The sequence below is a fragment of the Sinocyclocheilus rhinocerous genome, unplaced genomic scaffold, assembly GCF_001515625.1.
Source record: "Sinocyclocheilus rhinocerous isolate Xijiao unplaced genomic scaffold, SAMN03320098_v1.1 scaffold835, whole genome shotgun sequence".
Taxonomy (NCBI): Eukaryota; Metazoa; Chordata; class Actinopteri; order Cypriniformes; family Cyprinidae; genus Sinocyclocheilus; species Sinocyclocheilus rhinocerous.
The window spans coordinates 525952-547737 of record NW_015647431.1 but is presented as its reverse complement, the minus strand read 5'-3'; the positions used below and the strand labels follow the sequence as shown (position 1 = coordinate 547737).

Here is a 21786-nt window from a genome sequence, read left to right as displayed (position 1 = left end):
TAGCGGTTCACTTCCGTGATTTGGTACGATTGCGTTCACATCAGCAGCGAACCGTACCAGAGTTCACTTGAACCGTACCCCAGACCACCCCGTTTAAGCGGACTCGGGTACGGTTCGCGGGTGCGCACCCGAGTTCGGAAGACCGCGTTCACATCATCCAAACGTACCGAACTTTGACGTCAATCGAACCCGGGTGCGCACCAAAAGTGCTAGTGTGAAAGCACCCTAAAACAGTCAGGACTGCTGAGAGGATTACTGGTGCCACCCTGCCCAACCTCAAAGAACTTTACACCTCCAGAGTGAGGAAGAGGGCAGGTAAAATCACTCTGGACCCCTCACACCCAGCACACTCCCTCTTTGAACTGTTGCCCTCTGGCTGGCGCTACAGAGCACTGTGCACCAGAACAGCCAGACACAAGAACAGCTTTGTTGTCTAATGGACCGCCTGCCTTGCAGTAGTTTTATTTGTGCATGGTATATATACGTATGTATTTACCGACACATTTATTTTTCTCATCCATTTACGTGTTTTTTTTGTTTTGTTTTTCCTCCAGGGATCCCTGGCAGCACTAAACTTTAATTTTACATGGTACCACGGCAAGGGGAAGGGCCCTTTATGCAATTAACTAATTAATCTAATTACTAAGTTCATAATTAATTTTGTCATTAAAAACATTTCATTGAGATCCCACCTACAGCGTGGAAGTGCCGCTGCCGCACAAACTATCAGGAATTGCAGCCAGAGCTTCTGTTCACGTCTTGTCAACAGGGTCTGATTACACAAGGCAAATCATTCAATCAGCTGCATTTGCCTTGATGATATAATTATTTCAGTTTGATTTGTTAATGATGCTTTGAGAAAATTATGCAGCTTTAGTAAAGGTACTACACATTTACAAGATTTTATGTAGTTAAGGTTAAGGTCATGACAGCTCTGAGTGGGATGTGTTTTTTTGTCCGGCACATGTGCACTCCTGCACAATGTCCACTTGTTTCCGACTTATAATGATTTTCTTCCACTTCATGTTGTTTACTGAGATTTCGATGCTGGCTGTGCACAAAATGGAGCTACAAATGCTAAGTGTTCTTCCATAAAGAGAGCAGAAACAGGAAACAATCTAGTCTAATGACATTATGAATCAGATTTCTAACCAGTTTATTAAAACAAAGAGTTTGAAAGAATTGGCTTGCATTTCAGAATGGGCAGTTTTTAAAATAGATTTACTTAATGTACTAAAATAATTGAAATATAAATAATAAAAATGTTATAAACAAAAAATGAAACTATATATATATATATATATATAACTAAAAATGACAAAAACAACAAAAATTACTAAAACTTTAAAATTACAACCCCAATTCCAGAAAAATTGGGACGTTTTGTAAAACACCATAAACTCAAGAATGTTATCTGTTCATTCTGTGTAACCTTTATTTAATTGACTAAAATACAAAGAAGAAAAAATCCAATGTTTTTACTGGCCAACTTAATTTTATTTTGTAAATATAAACATTTTTGATTTTGATGGCTGTAACACACTTCAAAAAAGTTGAGACAGCACATTCACTCAGTGTCTACGAAACAAGTTCGATTGCTCCCCACTCCCCCTGCCCCCGCTGGACTGTGTACACATTATATTATTTGGGTCCGAACCGCGATTCGTTTACGTCATCAAGCCAGCAGCTGTTTACCCCATTTCTTAGTAACGAAGGCGCAGGAGAAGACGGCAAAATGCGTAGCATTGCTCTCTTCAATTTTATATTTATGCTTTTGAACTGTTGGTTTTGTTTCCAAAGCTTCAGTACTTAACAATTGACTAAAATACAAAGAAGAAAAAATCCAATGTTTTTACTGGCCAACTTAATTTTATTTTGTAAATATAAACATTTTTGATTTTGATGGCTGCAACACACTTCAAAAAAGTTGAGACAGCACATTCACTCAGTGTCTACGAAACCACGCTGTTGTAGCACATGCAGAATGAGACCTGTCATCTTGATGGCCATACATATGTCTCTGTACAATCCCAATATATGCCTCCATGTCAGTGGTTCCTTTGCACATACGTATGTGGCAGGCTGTGTTAAGTGACAGCGGTTTTCCGAAGTAATCCTGAGCCCATATGGCTATATTTAACACCGCAGCATGACGGTTTCTTATGCAATGCCATCTGAGGGGTCAAAGGTCATGCACATTCACCTGAGGTTTCCTGCCTTGCATAGATTTCTCTGGATTCCCTGAATCTGTTCACAATATTATGTATGGTAGTTGGGGAAAAACCTAATTTTTTTGTGATTTTGCATTGAGAAATGTGATTTTTATTTGTTTGACGTCTTCTCTCTTGAAATTTGGCACAAAGTGATGAGTCATGATCCAGCTTTGCTTGCAAAGACTGAGATGCTGCTTTTATACCCGAACATGACACCCTCACCTCACCTGCTTGCTGTGAACCATTTCAAAACAGTTTAATTTGGATATTCTATAACCTTTTCACTTTTATTTTGCCTCTGTCCCAACTTTTTTGGAGTGTGCTGAAGCCATCAACATCAACAATTTGTGTATATTTACAAAATACATTTAAGTTGGTCAGTGAACACTTTGGAAATCTTTTCTTTGTACTTTTATCCATTAAATAAATGGGAAAGAGAATTAACTAATCACATATTCTTGATTTTATTGCATTTTACAAATGGTCCCAACTTTTCTGGAATTGGGATTGTAAAATGAAGACAGGAAAAATATAAACAATAAAATCTAATTCATAATACATTTTTATTAATGTTATTTTAATGATGCTAAAGTAACACTATTTCAAAAATAAGTAATTAATAATAGTTTAATCTATAACAAATTTATGATTTGAAAAAAAAAATTATTAAACATATAAATAGAAATCGAGTAATGAAAATAATCAGCTATGATTTATGTAATAAAGCTATAAATGGAAACAAAGTATCGTTCAAATCACACTATAATACAAAAGATTATCAATGGTTTGACCTGTATTCTAGTACAGTGTGGTGAATATTGCTAATTAGTGATGAGAAAGGTGTACATCTCGGAACAAAAAAACATGCTTTTAGAAATGTACGTAGTAAACCAGAACAGTGCTGTATGTTAGTGGATGTTTTCCAGATGTGGGAGCGTGTTTTATTTAACTTGAGTTTATGAATTGATCTGATCTGTATGATGCTATTATCATCCCTCCTACATTTTTGGCTTCTAGCAGGTAAAGGTTTCATGAGCGTGTTCATGATGCAGACAGATAGCTGAAGGGAGAGGAGGCGGTGAAGTAAAGCAGAGGGAAAAAGTTTCTCGCAAGGTCACAATTCACCCTCAGTGAGAGGTAAGAGCGAAACAAAGAGCAGGAGGAGCCGCCACTGCTAAAAGCAAGCGGTTTCACTATTAATTGACTGATTTATTCATTTTATAGACTAATGGAGACACATTTTGTTGCTATTAAACCGAGGAAGGTGCATGGGAAAAAAACAGGAATGCCGCCAGCATCCACCTACACCTACAAATCAAACAGACTCTTGAGTCATACTCTATTCACCAACTATACAAACATGTGTTTGTTCGGCCCACATGTGCAGTCCAGATGTGAAGCGTCTCTGCCTTGATACCGTTCGTAAAACGAAATGCAAACATGCACTTCTGCTTTGTCAACATTTCATACGAGCTCGCAAAGACAACAAACAGCGGCTGAAGTGTGATTGCGCGTATGTGCGGGAGAGTGCGAGATGATTTAAGCACTTATGGGGAATCGTGCTGGTGCGGTGTCATCTCTCGAACAGAGTAACAGCCTCTCCGCTAAGTGAAAGTCACGGTTCAGAGTGTGCTTTTCTCTGATACCCACCAAAGCAAGGTGTTAGGCGTCTGCTGCGGCTTTGAAAGTCTGTGCATTCATTTATATTTAAATCTTCCATCTCTGCGGTGAATAAAGTGGCAGCGAGCTGTTTTCAACCCTTTTAACACTTGATTCAAAACATTTAGTGGGAGCAGCAAAGAGTAACATGGCAAGATGTTTATCATTTTTATTAATGTTATTTTAATGATGCTAAAGTAACACTATTTCAAAAATAAGTAATTAATAATAGTTTAATCTATAACAAATTTATGATTTGAAAAAAAAATTATTAAACATATAAATAGAAATCGAGTAATGAAAATAATCAGCTATGATTTATGTAATAAAGCTATAAATGGAAACAAAATATCGTTCAAATCACACTATAATACAAAAGATTATCAATGGTTTGACCTGTATTCTAGTACAGTGTGGTGAATATTACTAATTAGTGATGAGAAAGGTGTACATCTCGGAACAAAAAAACATGCTTTTAGAAATGTACGTAGTAAACCAGAACAGTGCTGTATGTTAGTGGATGTTTTCCAGATGTGGGAGCGTGTTTTATTTAACTTGAGTTTATGAATTGATCTGATCTGTATGATGCTATTATCATCCCTCCTACATTTTTGGCTTCTAGCAGGTAAAGGTTTCATGAGCGTGTTCATGATGCAGACAGATAGCTGAAGGGAGAGGAGGCGGTGAAGTAAAGCAGAGGGAAAAAGTTTCTCGCAAGGTCACAATTCACCCTCAATGAGAGGTAAGAGCGAAACAAAGAGCAGGAGGAGCCGCCACTGCTAAAAGCAAGCGGTTTCACTATTAATTGACTGATTTATTCATTTTATAGACTAATGGAGACACATTTTGTTGCTATTAAACCGAGGAAGGTGCATGGGAAAAAAACAGGAATGCCGCCAGCATCCACCTACACCTACAAATCAAACAGACTCTGAGTCATACTCTATTCACCAACTATACAAACATGTGTTTGTTCGGCCCACATGTGCAGTCCAGATGTGAAGCGTCTCTGCCTTGATACCGTTCGTAAAACGAAATGCAAACATGCACTTCTGCTTTGTCAACATTTCATACGAGCTCGCAAAGACAACAAACAGCGGCTGAAGTGTGATTGCGCGTGTGTGCGGGAGAGTGCGAGATGATTTAAGCACTTATGGGGAATCGTGCTGGTGCGGTGTCATCTCTCGAACAGAGTAACAGCCTCTCCGCTAAGTGAAAGTCACGGTTCAGAGTGTGCTTTTCTCTGATACCCACCAAAGCAAGGTGTTAGGCGTCTGCTGCGGCTTTGAAAGACTGTGCATTCATTTATATTTAAATCTTCCATCTCTGCAGTGAATAAAGTGGCGGCGAGCTGTTTTCAACCCTTTTAACACTTGATTCAAAACATTTAGTGGGAGCAGCAAAGAGTAACATGGCAAGATGTTTATTGATGCCGGTGCAGGAAGCGTGCAGGTAAAAGACATAGACTGTCTGGATGTGAACTGGTGGGTTTGTACCTGTGCATTTGTGTGTGTGTTTATGCTATGGCCAATGTTTTTTTTGTAATGGCAGGATGGTGGACCGAGCACTCCGGGGGCCAAGGATGTTGATGCTAAATGCGGAGAGGACAGATTGTTATGTTTTCTAGCATGAAAAAGGAGGCACTTTTACCATCCATCATTGATGAGTTTGAGAAGATGGGTAATTCCCTCGCCATGCTTCGGAGCTTGGTATGGCTCACTGGATTGACACACACACATACCAACAAAACATTCATCTGAATGCGCAGTGCGTCAGTGACTTAAGACTGTAAAAATACGCTCTGTTGACTCCAGGAATTGTTCTTTGGTTCATGATGGCACCATCAACTCTTTTGGGTCCCATCTATATGTATATGGCAGACTTTATATATACATATATACTTTTTTTTTTTTTTTCTTGTATTGGCTGGCCACCAAGCTTGATTGCGTGAAGGAGTTTTCATCATTTACCATTTACATTTACAGTCATTTCTAATTAAAATAATGACTTACACTGAATCTCTATATAGCAAGGTCTTTTTTTTTCAGTTCATGCAACTTCCTTGGAATCGAACTTATGACCATGATGTTGCATGCACAATGTTAGCACATACTACTGGGCAACCAGCTGACATCCTAATCAGGTTAAGATATCAGATAAACCAATTTAAACCAGCTAAGACCAGCAAACCATCAAACTGGTTTAAGCTACGGTTTTCAACATGGAGCTGGTCTATGAATTCATGCAAGTCTTTGCTGCCACATATGGAGCTCTTAAGTAAGTAAATAATCAGTGGGAACATATTGTTCATGCTAATGTGTTAGGAGCAGGCCACGGACTAAGGAATGTTTTTATATTTCCCATGACATTCAACGGAAATTCAAGTTTTCTCTGTGCTATTGGTTTACCAGCCCAATGTCATCCATTCACCTCCAGTAAAGGGCCGTTAAGAGTGAATCCCAAGTCTGCAGTTCATATTACTAAATGGATCTGAATGCCACTGGCAGGCCATTCTTCCACTAATTCAATAAACAATAGGTTATTGTTGAGACGGATTGTCAACATAATGCCTTCAAACGCAGCTTTTGTGTTGCTTGTGACCGGTGGCAGATGGGCAGAATATGATGGCAAAACCTGTCCTGTAGAGTGGGCAGCAGTGGCAGGCACTGAGCCTGAGGGGCCAGTCAAATGGAGGGAAGGGGCCAGCATCCTACAGGAGCCCTTGTGCATGAGGGCCAAGTGCTTCATTCTGTTCCTGGAAGGACATGCAGTTTTATGTTTCAGGGATATTTTTCTTTAGTATCTCTGTCCGCTACAGCCAGACGTGCGTAGACATGTTTGGAAACATGTACAGATATTTGAATGTCCCACTCACAATAGTTACAGACCTTAAAGTCAGAATACTTTAAGACTTAGTGAGACCTTTGCCAACCGGTAGTGTCTGAATAAGTTGTTTCCTTTAAGAACAGAGTACTTTTACCTCTGCCTTTATAACTTAAAACAAATGAGTCTAGCATGTACAGAATGAGGACAGATACAGGGATAAGGGGCAGTCGTGGCCTAATGGTTAGAGAGTTTGACTTCGAGTCTCGATACTGTCAGGGATTGTAAGTGGGGGGAGGTAATGTACAGCGCTCTCTTCCACCCTCAATACCACGACTGAGGTGAGACCCTTGAGCAAGGCACCGAACCCCCAACTGCTCCCTGGGTGCCGCAGCAAAAATGGCTGCCCATTGCTCCGGGTGTGTGTTCACGGTGTGTGTGTGTTCACTGCTCACTGTGTGTGTGCACCTGCATGAGATAAATGCAGAGCACAAATTCCGAGAAAATAACTTTTTTTTTTTTTACAGTTGTTTTAACTGTATTTTGAATTTTATACTGCATTGAGTTGTGTTTTTGAGTTAACAAAAATGTCTATAAAATTAATGGATTATGTCCCGGTAAGAATTAAGAATGAATCTGAATATATTCAGAAATTAATTATTTTAATATGTGAATGCAAGAATACATATGTTTATCATGTTACAAAAACAATAAATTTCAAATAAATGCTGTTATTATGAACTTTCCATTCATCAAAGAATCTTGAAAAAAAAAAAAAAAAACTGTATCGTGGTTTCCACAAAAATATGAAGCAGCACAACCATTTTCAACACTGATAATAATGAGAAATGTTTCTTGAGCAGCAAGTCAGCAAATTAGAATGATTTCTGAAGGATTATGTGACACTTTTTAAAATTATCATCATCATCATCATCATCATCATCAACATCATCATCATCATCATCATCAAACACAGGTTTACAAAACCATTGTTTTTCTGTAGGCTTTATACCAGTTTGTATTGTTTTGGTGCTCATTTGGTTGACTAACTACCATAGCCATGCATTTAACTATCAAAATGTGTGGTGAAACTGGTTGATCAAGAAAGCTGTGCTGGTTAAGTTGTTTAAGAAGCCGATTGAGGACACCTATTGAGTTATACTGTATATATAAAACTATTAATAATGAGAAATGTTTCTTGAGCAGCAAGTCAGCAAATTAGAATGATTTCTGAAGGATTATGTGACACTTTTTAAAATTATCATCATCATCATCATCATCATCATCAACATCATCATCATCATCATCATCAAACACAGGTTTACAAAACCATTGTTTTTCTGTAGGCTTTATACCAGTTTGTATTGTTTTGGTGCTCATTTGGTTGACTAACTACCATAGCCATGCATTTAACTATCAAAATGTGTGGTAAAACTGGTTGATCAAGAAAGCTGTGCTGGTTAAGTTGTTTAAGAAGCCATTGAGGACACCTATTGAGTTATACTGTATATATAAAACTATTAAGGAAACATTAATTGTGCATGCAGTGGCCTTACCATTTGACACATACACGACTTGCACATCCACACAAAGGTTTTAGTCTCTAACCAACTGCTGCATTTCATAAATACTGTATAGAGAACACATGGTGCATGACCCGGGCGCATATGTAATGTCGTATGTCATGATTTTGAATGTATGTCTGGAGTAATGGTGGTTAATATGGCAGCCGTGTAATCTCTCAGGTTCTTTAGAGTTTGAGAGCTCTGGGACATAAAGGCCTTTAATAGATTTTGGTCTCCAGAGAGCAATGAGATAAGCTGAGAAGTCGCAAAGTGTGTGTGTATGCGTGTGCGTGTTGGAGAGAGAATGAGTTGTGAAGATATAAGTGCAACTAGATGTCAGCTAAATTGCTGTTGCCTTAAAGAATCTAAATTACCTTGTTATTACCTACAAACAGCGGATATGTGTCTGTGTGTGTGTGTGTGTGTGTGTGTGTGCATATGCAATGTTTCTCAATCAGGGGGCTGTGGATGCCATGTGGTCCAGAATTATTTTTATGCATACATTTTAATGTAAATATATTTGTTTACACTACTGTTCAAAAATTGGGGTCAGTAAGAATGTTTGAAATGACACAAATTAAAACTTTTATTCAACAAAGGATGCATTAAACTGATCAAAAAGCGACAGTTAAGACGTGTGTTACAAAAGATTTCTATTTTAAATAAAAGCTGTTCATTTGAGCTTCCTATTCATGAAATAATACTGAAAATATAATATTGTCAAATATGGACTAACCCAATCGTTGGGTTACATTTTTAAATTACATTTTTAGCCCAAAGGTTGAGTTAGTCCATATTTGACCCAAAGTTTAGAGTGTATTAATGAAAACAAGAAGTGAATGTGTGTACCTGTGGAAACAATTTTTTAAATTAATCATATGTAGAAGTATTAAAGGTGCATCTAAATTCTAAGGGTCTGAGAGAGGCTGAAAACGGTAACAAAGATCTAAATTATGACCATTGTTGGTGCTAAAAAACCATAACTAACATTGTAAGTGGACTTCAATGGAAATATAATGGTATTCTAGTGTAGAATACAGAGAGTTTGAAAGTCAGTACCCTCTTGAAGAGTTTACTGCCTTTTACTGCAGGACGTGATCATATACTGATAATCTTGCAGATATATGACATCATGTTACTGTTTAACCACATACATTAAGATGCTCTTTATTGCAGCACAGAATAGACACCTCTTTGGTTTATACTGGCTGATCACAATGATGAGCGTCATGAATTTATATTAAACTCCGGTCCGGAGGAGCATCTACTAAAATAAACAAGAGTTATCTCTTGCTTTAGCTGATCTCTTACTGTCTGCTTGTTGCTTCTGCATTAAATGAAGAAGCAGCTCATATACTCCGTCGTAAAGCTTTGTTTTAGCGAGCAGCTGCCATCGTTGGGAGATTTACTTTATTTCGGCGAGCCATTTTAAATATAGTCTAAAAGGGCTCATTGCTATGCAGTATGAAAGAGGCCTGTAGATTTCTTCCCCCCTGTTGGTAAGCACATGGTGCAGTGTTGAGAGGTGTGATAAGAAAGAAGCTGGCGGGGGGGCAGAGTGGCAGATGTTAGCCCAGGTTTCTCTGGAAAGAGCACTAATCTGCTTTCACTGTGGCTAACCGAGACCAACTTACCGAGCACAGCCAAGTGCTCTGTCTGAATTTGATATTAAAATGAAATTGTTAGCACATGCATTATGCTTTGAGTGAGCGACTTGAACGCACCACTGGAAATCTAAGTGATATTGCTGGTGTTATTCCAGGATTTATTATGGTTTATGCGGGAGGATGAAAGAGTATTAGACAATGATCACAAAATTGGCTCACAGTTCTAATGTATTGTATTTTAGTCGAATTGTTTTTCTTTAAGTACTGATCTAAAAATGACTGATGTGAAGAATTTATCTTTGAGTTTGTAAGTAATCTTGCAGATGTTTTATCAAAAGTGACTTTTTAGACTTACACTTAAAATTTTCCAGGGCTCCTGCAATTACCTAAAACCTGGGGATATCAGTAAATGTTTCAATTGTTTGTCCAACTGATGGTTTGGAAATTGTAATATAATATAATATAATATAATATAATGTAATGTAATGTAATGTAATGTAATATAATAATATTGCATAAAATAAAATAAAAAAAATGCTGTAGAAACAGTTTTCACGCAGAAATTGCGAGTACATTTGACAATTAATTGCGAAGAAAAGACAAGTAACACATTTAATTAAACATGAAAATTTCATATGGGAAATACTGGAATGTATTTATTTACTTAGTATATTGTGAATATTGACTGAATTATTGTGGTCAGCTACAAGTCAAATGATCAAATTCAGTAAAATTCAGTGAAATGCATAATGATTTGTCATTGACGAAATCCAGAGATCTGACTGTCAGTGATATTTCACCCAAAAATTACAGTTCTGTCATAATTTACTCACCCTCAAGTTGGTTAGTTTCTTCTGTTGAACACAAAAGAAGATATTTTGAAGAATGTTGGTAACCAAAAAATTGCTGGTCCCCATTGACTTCCATAGTATTTTTTATTTTATTATTATTATTATTTAAAAAAATAATATATATTTTTTTTATACTATGTCAGTGGCTACCGGCAACTATTTGGGTACCCAAAACAGAAGGAAGAAACTCATACAGGTTAGGAAAACCTTGAAGGTGAGTAAATTATTTTTGTGTGAACTATCCCTTTAACATGCACAAGAAAATTATACTATGGATCTGAATATGTTTCAGGATTTGATCCGGGTATCGCTTACGTTGGGCTGAACCTTCATCCTTTGCATCAGCGTCCTAAACCACTCTAATACAATCAGCATTTATTTGAGTTTATGGACGTCATTAGGCACTCACCCATTATTTTGGAATGAAAATATAATAACCACAGCTCTCAACCATCAAAACCTCTTGATTACAAATAATCTGAACGGTAGCTCAGGTAGACCTCTCCATTAAACTGATTGAAACTGTCTGTGGAACCCTGTTCTCTTCAATCAGTGCTTAAAAAAAGAAGAGCATCTCATGTTGTGTCTCATTTCAAGTATATTAGTCCCTTTGAAATTAGAAAGACAAATAGTCCACGATTTAAATTAGGAAATTAATTTGGATGCATTAGTAGGTATAATGATTTCTCGATGTAACAAGGTCAAGGTTGAAGTTAATTAGATCTGCACATTAACCGAATCTTAATTGTATACAGATTTAGACATGTTTAAGGTAATATGCCGGTAATAGAGTTTGCACTTTTAAATATAGGGCATCGTTTTGGCCTTCACACTTAGCATACTGTCACAACAACACAAATGATCAGGTGAAAATTCAACTGAATACAATACACTCTTAAAAATACATATTCTCACTAGTTTATTTAATTTCGTTACAAATTCAATTTGTATTTATTTTTTTATTTTTCCAAGAACATTTGTTTAATTTCTTCCACATCTCAAATGTGTGTTGTGTTTGATAGCTTTCTTTGATGGAAATTATATTTTTTAAGATTTATTATGATATTAGTAAATGATACTTATGCTACTAATAAGATTATTTCTAAGATTATTTCTTGTTTTGGCTAATTTCATTGCTGGTATTTTATGAATCACGTATACAATTAAATCATATTTTCATACTTCTGCATAATTTGGAAAAAAAAAAATCTTCATTGGCAATGAGCAATAAAAAAATTCTAATATATATATATATATATATCCAAGTCCAAGTCAAGTCTCAAGTCTTTAAGGTCGAGTCTAAGTAAAGTCTCAAGTCTTTAAAGTGGAGTCCAAGTCAAGTCTCAAGTCTTTAAGGTCGAGTCTAAGTCACGTCTCAAGTCTTTGTTCTATTTATTAGCAACAGTTCTTTCAGCTAGTTATTGAGGCTAAATCGGTTTTGAAATACTGATTTCACGATATGATTTTCTCAAAAAATACTTTAACAAAATTTAAGACAAATTAGAAATGAAAAGGTGTTCATTTATTAATTGTCAGACATAATGCTGCACATTTCTTTGTAAAATTTAAATATGTCAAACAACAAAACTCAGTTGAAATTTTAAAACAAACCCCAATCAATCAAATGAATAACACAAATTAATGAATCTCATATAAACAAACTAAGGCTTTGTTTGTGCTCTTTTTACTGGCAACCACAGTATTTTAAACACAACACAATCCTAACAAAGAGGCTGCATACATGCAGCATGGTCTTAAGTCTTTGAGGTGGAGTCCAAGTCACGTCTCAAGTCTTTAAGGTCGAGTCCAAGTCAAGTCTTAAGTCTTTGAGGTGGAGTCCAAGTCACGTCTCAAGTCTTTAAGGTCGAGTCCAAGTCAAGTCTTAAGTCTTTGAGGTGGAGTCCAAGTCACGTCTCAAGTCTTTAAGGTCGAGTCCAAGTCAAGTCTTAAGTCTTTGAGGTGGAGTCCAAGTCACATCTCAAGTCTTTGTTCTATTTATTAGCAACAGTTCTTTCAGCTAGTTATTGAGGCTAAATTGGTTTTGAAATACTGATTTCACGATATGATTTTCTCAAAAAATACTTTAACAAAATTTAAGACAAATTAGAAATGAAAAGGTGTTCATTTATTAATTGTCAGACATAATGCTGCACATTTCTTTGTAAAATTTAAATATGTCAAACAACAAAACTCAGTTGAAATTTTAAAACAAACCCCAATCAATCAAATGAATAACACAAATTAAATAAATCCCATATAAACAAACTAAGGCATGTCTGTTCTCATCTCATATAAACAAACTAAGGCTTTGTTTGTGCTCTTTTTAGGGGCAACCACAGTATTTTAAACACAACACAATCCTAACAAAGAGGCTGCATACATGCAGCATGAGCAGTTTTTAATCTACGTTGGATTGTATAATATCGAAATTTAAAGCAAAAACACAATGTTCTGACTTTAGTTTTGTGAAAATATTCTACATAAACATCTGCACGAAACAAAACAGCAGACAGGCTGAATTAGAATGCAGATTCACTCTCTGCCAGCAGGTGGCGTTTGAAAAGCAATTAAACATCATTTCCTTGGTTGCCGCTGTAAACAAAGCAGCGCTGCGGTTATGAACACTACTTTAATATGCATTATACAGAGGCAAGATAAAAAGAAAATACCATCTAAACTTTTCTAAAGACAGCCAGTTCCCCTCAGAAATACATTCATATAAACTCCCATACCAAATGACTTGCATTTTTAAGAGTCTCATGAGTCACGAGTCCAAGTCAAGTCCCAAGTCTTTATTTATGCGACTTAAGTGCAACTCGAGTCCAAGTCGCAGACTCGAGTTTCCATCTCTGATATATATTATTATAATTTATTATTATAATATAATTTATTATTCATTTATGTGTTATGTAGAAGCTATTTTTGAATGCAATACTATTTATAATAAAACATTTAAATATTTAAAATGTGCATAATATTTTATTTAAAATGTGATGAAAGCATGATAAAAACTTTCTAAGATAGTTTTAATGTGACCATCATATAAATCAATCAATCAATCAATCAATCAATGAAATTCAGCCCTGGACATAAGCGAAGCACAAAAATCAGAAAATAAACACAGGAAAGTAAACACTAAGTATCAGAAACATAATCAGAAGGAAACAGCGGAGCTTGTTTTACTGTGACTGGGAAACGTGAGGCTCTGGCTACTTGTTAAGGTTGTTGCTCTTGTGCTGAACTGCTTTGAAGTGTGCAAATGCTGTCGCAGATAGAGAATTTTGAAAATGACATAAAGAGGAATGTGGGTGGAAAATATACACTCCATCGAGCGAAGAGAAAGAAGATGCCGACAGAAACAGTGGAGGGAGAGTTTTCATATCTCTCTACCTCTACCAGTATTTATGCACACTCTTCCAGGTGAATTCTCTCCACCGCTTCTGCTCTTCCTCACAGATAACACATTCAGACTGGTGTATTCTTTTCCTTAGCCAAAAGCTCTCTCTCTCTATATATATATATATTCTTTTTTATTTTTTTATTTTTTATTTTATGTGTATGTATGTATTAAATATGTTATTTATTTATTTATTTTCCATAATCAGAATTGAGTTTATTCACCAAGTTTGCATTTATGATCAATTGGTTGGTGAGTGGCTACCATGGAGACGGAGTGAACATACACAATAAACAGAGAGTGAAGAAGTGGAAGAATACAGACAGCAAAATGTATTCAGTGGATTTCGATGTTGTGATGTTCCCTTGTAGTGCATATTATTCAAGACAAAAGTAATAAAATACAGTATGAATAAGCATTTTTGAAAATATGTTGAACAGACTATTGGAATTGGCATTTCATTCAATTCATTCAGTGCATAGTAAAAAAATAAAAAATAAATTATATATATATATATATATATATATATATAAGATATTATATTTATTCGGCATGTGAAGATGTATTAAGTAACACGTCGGACATTTGAGTTATCACAAAAACTGAAATCTGGGACAGTTATTTTAACACTTGTAATTGGAAAAAAAATATTTATTTATTTATTTATTTAAACATTGTGGCTCCCCACATGTGTGTGTGTGTGTGTGTGAATCTCAGGAAAACTGTCAGGAAATGTCTGGGTCATATTTCATATTTCAATATATTTTGCATAAACACAAAAAAACTCTATCTTTACCTTTTTAATGCAAAACAGAAAAAAAGTTATTTATCATGGAAGAAACTATATATGGATATTGTGTAAAAAATATTTCTAAATATTTTTTTTTAGTTTTTAATTATTTTACAATAAAAATCGAAATATGACCCAGACACAGTTTCTAGGTGTTTAAGATTAGATTTATTTAACATATTTGGATTGCCATGACAGGATTTTGGAATTTTTTTGGGCTGAACTTTATGAAACTTTATCAAACTGTCATCATAGGTTTAATTGGAGCCCTTATTTTAAGTGGGAGGCAGTGGGTTGAATGGGTTGGGGAAGGGGAAACACCAGCAGTAGGTTTTTATTGTCCAACCGAGTGCAATAGAGAGCGTTTAACAGTGGAATTGTTCAGTTTTGATGAAACCCTTTGCTAGAGGGGAAAAAACGTTCTTGTACTCTGTAGATGGAAGGTGAGAACATCAAAACATGCTATACAACTGCCTCTGAGAAAACAGCTCTACTTCCTGTAAACTGTCTTTTATTGCAGTTCCAGGGTGATTTTAACTGGAACATTTGGCTGTTTGGGGTCTCTGTTCCACCTCTGGCACTCATTTACCGTATTTACGAAATATTATCAACCCCAATAAATAGATGACAAAATGATGACAGGTGGATTGAGCAGAGGCCAAGCTAGCTGTGCAACTGCCAAAAAACGGCTTTGGAGCGGTACAGACAGCCGGCGCTGTGTCTTTAAATAATGTGATGATGAAGCTGTCGTCACCTGGGCTTCATTTGACTAACCCAACTCCACGTTTTCTCTCTTTCTTTCTGTTGTTGAAAACACAGTAAACTAGTGTGAACTATCAGTCAAAAAAACTATTGGAGAGCTGAAACATTTACTGTGTAGAATTACTAACAATTCATTAAAAATAAATGGCAAGAGCAAGTATTTTCAGTTTCCTATTTTAGAAATGTGAGGAAAGTAGTGGTAGCTAATATCAAATTATCACAGTTGTATTGTACTAACAGTAGCTGTAGTAACAATGGTGTTTGGCTCATGGTACATTTTTGTACATTTTGTTATATATCAATCAAATCAAGCAAAATATTTATATAAACTAACTAATAATAAATCATATAGAAATAATATAGAAACTGAAAATAAGGAGAGGTGATATGCAACAGTGTGTAGTGCGAGAGTCAATGAAAATGGAAAGGGTGACCTTCCGCTAGCAGACGGAAGTTCATGGACCGGATACGTAACACTACTACTACTACTACTACAATGTCACATGATCCTTCAGAAATCATTATAATATGCTGATTTGCTCAATAAATATGTATTATTATCAATTTTGAAAACGGTTGTACTGCTGCATATTTTTGTGGAAGCTGTGAAGCATGTTTTTGTCTTTCCTGTCCCTTTTGATGAATTTATTGCATTCTTGCTGAATAAAGATATTGATTTATTAAATACTACTACTACTACCCGGGGTGATATGCAACAGTGTGTAGTGCGAGAGTCAATGAAAATGGAAAGGGTGACCTTCCGCTAGCAGACGGAAGTTCATGGACCGGATACGTAACACTACTACTACTACTACTACTAATAATAATAATAATAATAATAATCTTACTGACCCCAAACTTTTTGAATTGTAGAACACAATCAGGATCAAAGTAGCTTTGTAAATATTCATCTTCTTTTACTATTCTTTGAGTATTTTACTACAACTACAAGATTTTTTGGAATAATATTTAACTAAACTTGTCAAGATGCTGTTTGGTTTGATATGTTGTTATCTGATGCAGTGACATTCAGACATTGTGAAGTGTGGCAGAAGTTTACAAACACTCGTGCCGCTGTATTTAGATTCTAGTCTGTTTGTAAGTGGGTATATGTGTGCACCACCATATGGTTTGTGGTTCACTTTTCTACCACGGCTCTCAGCTCTCGCCACCCTAGTAATTGCATCCTCTTGTGTGCTTGGAGCTTGTCCAGTGCCTGCGTGTGTGTGTGTGTGTGTGTGTGTGTGAGAGAGAGAGTGTTTACGTTCAGCTTTAGAAGGCTTCGGTGTGTAGACAGTGGATTTTCTCATCATATGTTCCCTGTCTCACATCTCTCACCGCGGTAATGTCTTATTAGTCCTGTGTCCTGCTTAATGTGTTTTTGTTGTTGTTGTTGTGGTGTAGTCAGGAAATAATATTTCATGGCAGAATATAACAGGAAATGGGAGACACTTTGATGACAAAGAGGCACATACATTTGGTATGCGGCTTTAGAAAGATAGATGTACAGCTAAAAATGTCCAGGTATCACTTTATAAAGGTAATCCATCATGGCACTTGAGGAACAGAGTAAAAATAATCGTGAAGTCTAGTGGCGGAGATGGGTCTGTCCACAGGCGTCACGGGGGGTGAGCTGCACCTGGAAGAGCCCATTAACTGGAGCTGAGGAGGGGTGCGGTGAGAACAGAGGGATGGGGACAGATGGAGGGATGACAGGTGGAGACAGAGGGAGAGCAAGAGGTGAGAAGTAATCAAACTCAGCCCACGCCTCACAGCTGAGATGAGCAGGAATAAACATGAGAAATACCGCCTTTATGCTCTATAATAAACCGTGTTATTATGCTGCCATAGTACTATTACTGTAAATACTATTAAAATAAACGTTAAACTATTATTCTTACAATTACTATATATATATATATATTTATTTATTTTTTTATAATTTTTATTTTTTAGCAAGGGTGCATTAAATTGAACTAAATGACTAAATGACAGTATGGTATTTATAATGTTACAAAATATTTATTTCAGGTCAATGCTGTTTCTTTTGTAGTTTATTCATTTTCCAAAAACATTTTCCACAAAAAAACAACAACAAACCTTAAGCAGCACAACTCTTACCAACATTACTACTACTACTACTACTACTACTACTAATAATAATGTTTCTTGAGCATCAAATCAATGATTTCTAAATTATCATGTGACACTGAAGACTGGATCAATGATGCTGAAAATTCAGCTTTGCATCACAGGCATTAATTATATTTTAAAATATATTGAAATAGAAAAAAAGTTATTTTAAATTGTAAAAATATTTCCCAATATTATTAGTTTTTACTGTATTAAATCAAATAAATGCAGCCATGGTGAGTGACTTTATATATTAATTATATTATATTATATTATATTATTATTATATCATATCATATTTATTATATCAATGCATAAATGGAACAATAAGAAAAAAGCAGTTTGCCAATAGTGTAGGAAAATACATTTGGCTCACACAATTTGCTGCTCACGTAAATGTACTGTATCTGAGGTGTTCAAGGATGTTTAGAAATGCTATTTTTACAAAAAACAAAACAAAAAAAAAACAAGAATACTGATTGAGGAGTGTGTATTGCAGTGTGTCTGTGAAAAAAAAGAGAAGCAGAGAATGAAAGGGTAAGTGTGAGAACTGAGAGACTGACAGAACTGAGGAGTGAACAGCGGGTGGAGAAACACAGCGCGTGGCAGCTGAGCTCTTACCAACAATAACTAGAACAAACCTCACTTTTACAGCAGTAATAAGAAACTTCAGCCATCAGCGGTACAAGACGCACGAGCCTCGCGGTGCGAGAGCAGTTTGAGCTCAGACGACCTCGATCTCTCCCGCCCAGCCGGCTGACGGTAGCTGCAGTATCTGTGGAGACAACACGTCAATCCCCTGGAAGGCCGAGAGGCACGGCAGCCCACGCCATCTCCAGGAAATTTCATTCAGCAGCCACTGCTTTAAATGTCATTTGCAGTTTATCAAATCCAGTGTACAGATGCTTTATATTCAGAAATGCAGGTATTCTTGTAATGACTGTAAGGCTGGATTCTCCGCTCTCTAATGCAGAGGCCAGAGTTCAGGAAATTATCCAGACTAAATAATAGTTTGTGTAACTGATTTGAAATTTAAAGCAGCACATAAGCTTCAGGTTCAGCTACTGTTATCACACTCTCTGTGTCTCACACACACACACACACACACACACACACACACACACAGGTCATGAGATAATGTCACAACAGAGCAACAGTTTCCTCTTCATAACCTTCATAACTGAAGAAAATTAGGTCTGATGAACATGTTTATAAATAGCTACCTGAGTAATTGCACATCCAATTTTATGGCACTGGTTTAAAAGCCAATTGCACACCATTTTTTTGACTGAAAACATTTGGTCAAAGAAACCTTGACTAACTTTATAAATGGGGATCAGGGAAAAAAAAATCATTGTTTCAGATCTATGCAATATATGTTATATAGGTGTTAATGTGCACATCTGCAATTATTCAAGATCAGTTGGGCTGAGGACATCGATGGAGAGCAAAAGCCTCTGTTAAGAAACCTTTGAGTCACGTCTTTACCGGCTTTAGTCTGCTAACAAACTCGCAAGATACTTCGCACAGCTACTTCTAGCGGCTTGAGATGAAAATTCAATTTAATCTGCCCACCTAACCAGTCGTGATTCTGCATGCTACTGTTATCTCACTCTCTCTGTCTCACACACACACACACACACACACACACACACACACACAGGTCAGGTCAGCTAATGTCACAACAGAGCAACAGTTTCCTCTTCATAACCTTCATAACTGAAGAAAATTAGGTCTGATGAACATGTTTATAAATAGCTACCTGAGTAATTGCACATCCAATTTTATGGCACTGGTTTAAAAGCCAATTGCACACCATTTTTTTGACTGAAAACATTTGGTCAAAGAAACCTTGACTAACTTTATAAATGGGGATCAGGGAAAAAAAAATCATTGTTTCAGATCTATGCAATATATGTTATATAGGTGTTAATGTGCACATCTGCAATTATTCAAGATCAGTTGGGCTGAGGACATCGATGGAGAGCAAAAGCCTCTGTTAAGAAACCTTTGAGTCACGTCTTTACCGGCTTTAGTCTGCTAACAAACTCGCAAGATACTTCGCACAGCTACTTCTAGCGGCTTGAGATGAAAATTCAATTTAATCTGCCCACCTAACCAGTCGTGATTCTGCATGGCAATAATATTTAAAGCCGGCGTGTGTGCTTAAACTCAGCATAAATGAAATTTCAGTTGACAAACTGTAGAGAGGCTTTTTAAAAGATGTGTTAAACTGCTTCTCCAGAGCTGTGTAAGCGTTCTCCGAAGACGTCCTTTTGCTAATCTGACAATTTTTGCTTCCTCGCAGATCTAATAAATAATGAATTCAATTCTGCCTTGATTTCTTTTTAAAGGACTAATGCTAAATTTTCCCTAATACAGAAGTTTCATGATCTCGTTGACGCACGGTTTTCACTTTGTGTTACGCTTCTCACGCTAACGTTTGCAGCTCGCACACAAGCCTCAAGTGTCAAGCCCAGTAGATTGTCGACTTATCAGACACACTTGATGACAAAAGGAAATAATTTCTTCTTTAGTGCAGCACCCAAAGGAATTTAATTATTGGACAGCATTTCACAAGTTGGAATTAACTCACAAGGTTGTATCAAGGCCCTTTTGCAATCAGCGGCTCTTGTTTTCCCTGAACGGATGCGAGTGTGTGCAGATGTGTGTGTGTGTTTTGGTATATCTGCATGCATTTCTGCATTCTGAGACGAGTGTGTGTGTGGGAGTCTAGTGTAGGAGTTTACCAGCGTGTGTGTGTGTGTGTGTGTGTGTGTACAGTATGCTCGTGCATTCTCTTTATAAAATGAAGAATACTGAACAAAAGTTCCATGGCCTTGAGCTGTTGTATTTTCACTATAACACAGTTAAACCCTCGCAATGGGAGTTTTGAGATTCCTGAAGTTGAGAATGATTAATACAGTGCGTTTGACTCAATTCAGCTGAGGAGGGAAATGTATCATTCCAGTATTGAACTATTAACGTAGCTGAGAGTTTTGCGAGGCCATCAGGTATTGCGCGAAAGCGCTGTCAATATTATTTAGTTTTGCAGCTGCAGGCATGTTGCATTTGATTTCATGAGTTGTCTGAATATGAAACTGTCACTAGTTGACGTGTCATCAATCAATAATCAGCCAAGACTGCTGAATGAAAGATGTGCTTATGTTTTTTGTTTTTTTTAAAGTGTAGGAGCAGAAGATATGGCAGTTGTTAATGGAAATGTGAAGTAAACAGAAAGCGAGTCTTGAAAACGGCAGCATTTTAAAAGCAGCAGTGATCATTCTTAATGTGATGAGGATGGGTTTAAAGTTTTTGTGACACACTTTATTCTTACAAAAACGTGTGTGGCTTTCTTTGAGAAACTTTGACATTGCTTGAAGTCAAAATTATGTTTCATAGGAACATGTGGCATTTTTTTAAATTAGTGAAACACGTTTATATGTCTTAAAGAATAAGTGACATCAGTAAAATAGAAAGCAGCTTTAGAAGCAGAGCAAGTTGTTACATTTTAATAAAAACAGGAAATTTGTATTAAGGAACCAAATAAGTTCATGTTGACGTTTAATTTACTATGAAATATTGTACAATTAACAATTTTATTGTGTGTATTTTCTGTCAAGAACATGTCTATCATATTTTACTTAAAGGGGTCATATGATATGATTAAAATGTTTCCTTTCTCTTTGGAGTGTTACAAGCTCTTGGTGCATAAAGAAGATCTGTAAAGTTGCAAAGACTAAAGTCTCAAATCCAAAGAGATATTCTTTATAAAAGTTAAGAGTCAACCACACCTACCTAAAACGGCTCGTCCTAACACGCCCCCACATGTCTACGTCACGATGTGCGAAGATTTGCATAACACCGCCCAAATGTTCACACAAAGAAAGAAGGAGTAACTTTTATTCTCGCTGTAATATTGAAAAGTGAAAAGTGAAAAAGTGAAAAGTGACGTGACATGTGGCCAAGTATGGTGACCCATACTC

At 36.4% G+C, this 21786-nt stretch overlaps 1 protein-coding gene across 1 annotated transcript in view; it reads left to right on the top strand.

Annotated features, from left to right (window-relative positions):
• Positions 1-21786, top strand: part of LOC107709047 (protocadherin-9-like) — a 105325-nt gene that overhangs the window by 10293 nt on the left and 73246 nt on the right. The window lies entirely within an intron of this gene.